The sequence below is a fragment of the Olea europaea genome, unplaced genomic scaffold (assembly GCF_002742605.1).
Source record: "Olea europaea var. sylvestris unplaced genomic scaffold, O_europaea_v1 scaffold489, whole genome shotgun sequence".
NCBI classification, from domain to species: Eukaryota; Viridiplantae; Streptophyta; class Magnoliopsida; order Lamiales; family Oleaceae; genus Olea; species Olea europaea.
The window spans coordinates 230,397-235,896 of record NW_019263203.1 but is presented as its reverse complement, the minus strand read 5'-3'; positions in this window follow the sequence as shown (position 1 = coordinate 235,896).

Genomic DNA, 5,500 nt, shown 5'->3' with positions numbered 1-5,500 from the left:
ATTAATATTCTAAAAGAATATTAATTGTTCCAGAAGAGCATGATATTACAATTTCAATATTTCAGAAGAATATTGACTCAATGCTTCTAAAGAAGTATAACTTAAATTATATTTATTTTAAATTTATATAGTGTTGATATTCTCGAAGAAACACAACCCACGTTATAAAAATATTCCAAAAAAATATTAATTGCTCCAGAAGAGAATGATATTACCAATAGACATATTCATCTAAATTATGTGCCCGACCATTCCCAAGATATGTGGCCACCACGTGTGCAATTCTCCTCCGCGATTAATGATTGATATCCAAGGTTGCGCCACCCAAATTTATCATCTATTCCTTCCTATACCATTTTTGGAGGTTCTGAGGCAATGCTGTCTGCGTAAGTTTACAATTCATCTTCATATTCGATAGAAGTTAATATTAATTTTACACGTATATATATGCATAATTATGTCACGGTATCTAGTTAAATTTTGATGACAAATTTTAAGTTTATATTAAACGAAGTAGGCACTTAATTATTGCGGTTTGTGACTGTATAAGTATCATATATTAAATTAGGTTCATAACTAAATGTCCATTATTATTGTTTATCGTTTGATTAATTATCTCGTTCTTACTCTTATAATACATTATTTTAATACTCATTTATTTGTCTACTATAAAATATTTTTGCTCTTGAATCAGCACATTATTATTAATGTTCTAGTTACATTTTACTTGCTCCTGAAGAGCATAATTAGAAAATTGTGTTTTTACTTCTGAAGAGCAAATTCTTGTATAATTTTCAATATTCCAGAAGAATATTGATATATTGCTTTTAAAGAAGTAATAATAAAACATGACGTAGCACACATTTTGAAGAATTATATCTCATTGTGTTTTTTAAGAAACACAAATAATTCAATACTGGCTGTAATTTTTAAAAGGAAAACAATTTCCTTATTTTATTAATATTTGAGAAGAATATTGATTTATCGCTCTAGAAGAGCATACTATTTGGTGTTTCAATATTCTCACAGAATGATTTGTCATTGGAGAGCACGTCATTATAATTTCAATATTTTTAAGAAAAATATTGATATATCGTTCCAAAATAAATAAAAATAATGTAAACTAGTATTCTTGAAGAATATAGTATTGTGTTCCTAAAGAAGCACAAATTTATGTATATTAATATTTTAGAAAAATGCTATGATTAATTTAAATGTGTCATTATTCTTGAAAAATATTATTCTATCACTTGTAAATAATCATAACTAGATATATATCAATATTTCAGAAAAATATTTATGTATTGCTCTTGAAGAAGCAATAATTCATGTTAATGTGCTCTCGAAATAGCACATTTTCGAAGAATCTATCATTTTGAATTTGTGTTTATTCCTGGAGGAAAACATACGACTTATGTCATGTAGACATTGATTATTATATGATTATATAATATTTAATAATATTCTTCGAAATTAAGTAATTGGATTATATATTATATTGAATCAGAAGTTCAATTTGATTAACATGATCAGTTGGACCATCACTGAATCAACAATGATGTAAAATCAAAATGAAGAACTAGAAGATTCTTCAATCCAATAAATTTCTATATATCATTTGTTCTCATTATCGACAATTGATCATTAAAGGCCACTAGCTAAAATTGGGATTGAATTTCCTGTATATCTGAAAATTAATTATGGTGATATATGGGGTCCCGTCACCCACCACATTGATCATCTAAATATTATTTGTATATAATAAATTTGATACAAATACTAGATGATTATATGATATTCGCAATCTGAAGTTTGCGTAATTATTGCTTGAATTTTAAAGTATGAGCATAATTTTCAGATTAAATAATCGAAACTGTGTCTTGTTAATGCTAGTGGGTATAAATCTCAACATTTTAATGAGTGTTTTTTGAGATGTCGATAAATAATTTAACAAGCTTGTTTGTTAAACACCTCCAATTAGTTTAATTGAGAATAATATATTTTCATTTCGGTTTAAGGAATGTTATTACGTATCTTGTCAATATCATAGTTCTTCCTATTAAAATTGGCTTATAGTCAGAGCCTAAATTTCTCATCTAATTATTTTGATAGTGCAGTATGTATAAAATTGAACCACTACAATGCACTGAGATGGAAAGTAATGAATGCTGAGAATAAATGCGTAATATAAACCCTTATTACAAATGGTGATATTTTATAATACTGTAAAAATATTTGTCAATTTAATTTGACAATTATCTCAGCATTAGGGAAGGAATTAAAAAGTTGAAAATAATGTATAAATGCGTCATCATCTAAATCCTCGTTAAATATCATTCGAGCCAGAAGTTTGAAAGAAAATTTATTTAGATGCATTTATTGATCAAAGAGATCAACAATATCTCACTGATAAGTGTATTTTATACACTTATTTCATACTTAAAATAATGATATTTAAGGGTTCTTTCGACAAATTATATCCTAAATTCTTGTATTTTACGTTTGATAGGTAAATTTTATGAACAAAAAGAAATTGAAGGAAAGAGGCAAAAATGGGCGAAAAGTGACAAAATTCAAGTACAAGGACTACATTGCATTAACTTAAAATATTGGATGGCTTGAAGGGCAAAATAACATTAATTGCTTTGAATTGAATTTTTTTAGAGTCAAATATTGCTGCTATGTTTGGGGAAGGGAATCTGCCATATTACGCAGAGAAAAATTGGCTGCCTTTATTAACTCTCTCTCTCTCTATATACACGCATGAAAATCGAGAATCAATTGAAGGGAATCTGCCATATTATATTTTACACAAGAATTTGAGAGAAAAGGACACACACAGAAAATTGGAATGGCTGGGACTATACAAACACAGTAGGCGCTAATTTTGGAGGCAATTTTGGGCTAAAAGCGGCTGCTACTCATATAACACGGCAACGTACGACGGCAGAAAGCATTGGCAAATTAATTATGTTCCGTCAATTAATCAAGGTGATATCTTCCATTAATTTATCTTATTTTTCTTCCATTATTATGTGTAGCTAAATTTAAAATTAGGGCGAACAATGTAACTTAATTGGAACCCTTTATTTTGTTAAATTAAGATTCTAGTGCTTTAATTTTATATATGTTGATTTTAATGTTGTGCTTAATACTTTTAATTACTTGATCACTAATTAGATGATTTGTGAACAATAATTACGTAGAGATACGGATTACCTGTTTAGACCACATGTTAAAATCCGGTAAATCGATATAACGTGTAGAAATACCTTTATTGATTGCTGCAATCGTGTGTGAATTCTTAGAACCAATGTTTCGTTTAATTAAATTTAATTTACATAGAGATATGGAATTGAACTAATTAAATAGACTCAACGAGAACTCGATAGGGATTAAGTTGAATACCATAGAAGAATTCGACCGAACACTACTTTTGGTTGTATGAATCTTGATTTATGAAATAAAGGTAACCATTAGATGAAATTGTTCCGCCCTAATGCCCATTTATTATTTGAATTCTCGCTTATTTTCTGTTGCATCCAATCACGTGTTATTAGGTAGGTAGATTAAAAATCAAAATCATTCACATTTTTATTTATTTTCGTCAAATAGAATTTAGGAATAATAAATTGAGCACTAAAGTATAGTCCTCGTGGAAACGATAATCCGGACTCAAAAGGTCCACTTTACTACTTGTTACGATCCGTACACTTGCGGGATAAAATCGACAACACTCACACACCAATTTTTAATGCTCCAATACGAATTGATGTCTTAAGGGACAATTTGTTAGTATTATATTTGATATATCTATGGCACGCCTGAAGCGTGATAGTGTTCGATTCTCATACAAAAATTTTCAAATGAAAATGGAGCAATTAGCAAAGATGGTTGCATTAAGGAGGTATATCCTCTTAATGAGCATTTAGACACAACAAATTATAAAATCCCAGAAGAGGTTCAGGTACCTGATATATTGAAAATTGAGATATCTCAATAAGTTATGTCATCATGGAGAAAGAAATAGAATCGAACAAGAAAAGAAAAGGTTGTCGATAACAGTTTTACACATGATGTGCTACATCATATAGCGAGGAATCGAAATAAATTCGTTGAAATATATCGATCGAAGTAATAATTGGCCAAATAAAATGGATGCAATCCTAATAAAATTGAACTTACTAGAGAAACCTGAAGTTTCTGGATATACAGTTCAAACATTAAAAGGTGTATACTTGTGCGAAATGAAAATAGAAAAGGTAAAGTCGTAATGTGAAATGTACGACTTTTTACATAATGAATTTCTCGAACACTTGTATACATAAATTAGTTATCATGTGGTGGATGTAATCACATGTATTTACCTTGTTAGTATGATAATGCATGAAATTTGATGTGCCTGTAATAAATATGATTATAGATAATTTATCTTGTATTATTTTGATACCATTCTGGAATGATTGAATATGCCTGAAGCATAATTCAAGTTATATTATTATGAGGGGGAGTAAATACGCATTGTACTCTTTTTCCCTTGACCAAGGTTTTATCCCATTGGTTTTCCTGACAAGGTTTTTAATAAGGCAACTTTTATAGCGTATTCAAAAGAATAGTGTACTCTTTTTTCCTTTATTAGGATTTTTTCCCACAATGTTTTTCCTAATAAGGTTTTAATGAGGCATATTCTTCGCGTAATTAATGTCTATAACATGCAAGGCATTTACCCTCAAAATAATACATTATATGTATGAGACTCTTGAAGAAATCAACAGGAGTTATTTTTCGAATTATCATGTTACTACAGTTATCAAAGAATGATAAAGTATCCCTTACAAAGACGGTGTTATTTGAAAATTGTACAGGACAACATGAGGCATTTCACCAAAATTGCAATATTGAAAATAGTGACATACAAGGCAATGATGAATTAATATAAGAATTGAAATCAGGGAGAGTAGCTGTACTCTTTTTCATTCGATCAAATTTTGTCCCATTGGGTTTTCTTGACAAGGTTTTAACGAGGTAGCATCTTATTACTCCAAATTATTTTTACTCTTTTTGTTGGCATTTTTGTCCCATTGGGTTTTTGCTAATTAATGTTTTAATGAGATAGATATTTTATAATGTGTTATTCAAGGGGGAGTGTTGTAAAAAGGAAAGTTCATTAGGATTTATTGGTGAATGACAATTATACCCCTGCAGCCCTAAAAATTATTACCGTTATACCCCTGATTCTGCCCTATAAATAGAGGACTTTGGTTCTTAATAAAACACATACATCTATTAACTTCTCTCTATTTTCTTCTCTTTTCTCTCTTTTCACAACAGATAATTATTTTTGCTAGCACAAAAAATGTAAAAAATCTCAGTTTTCCCAATCTTGTGTCCTTGTATAGATTTTTATTAGATGTTGGATAATTGGATAGCTATGGATTGTAGATCGTGATTGTTCAACTTTAAAAAAAAGTAAAGAAGTTTGTAAAATTCAATAAAGGTA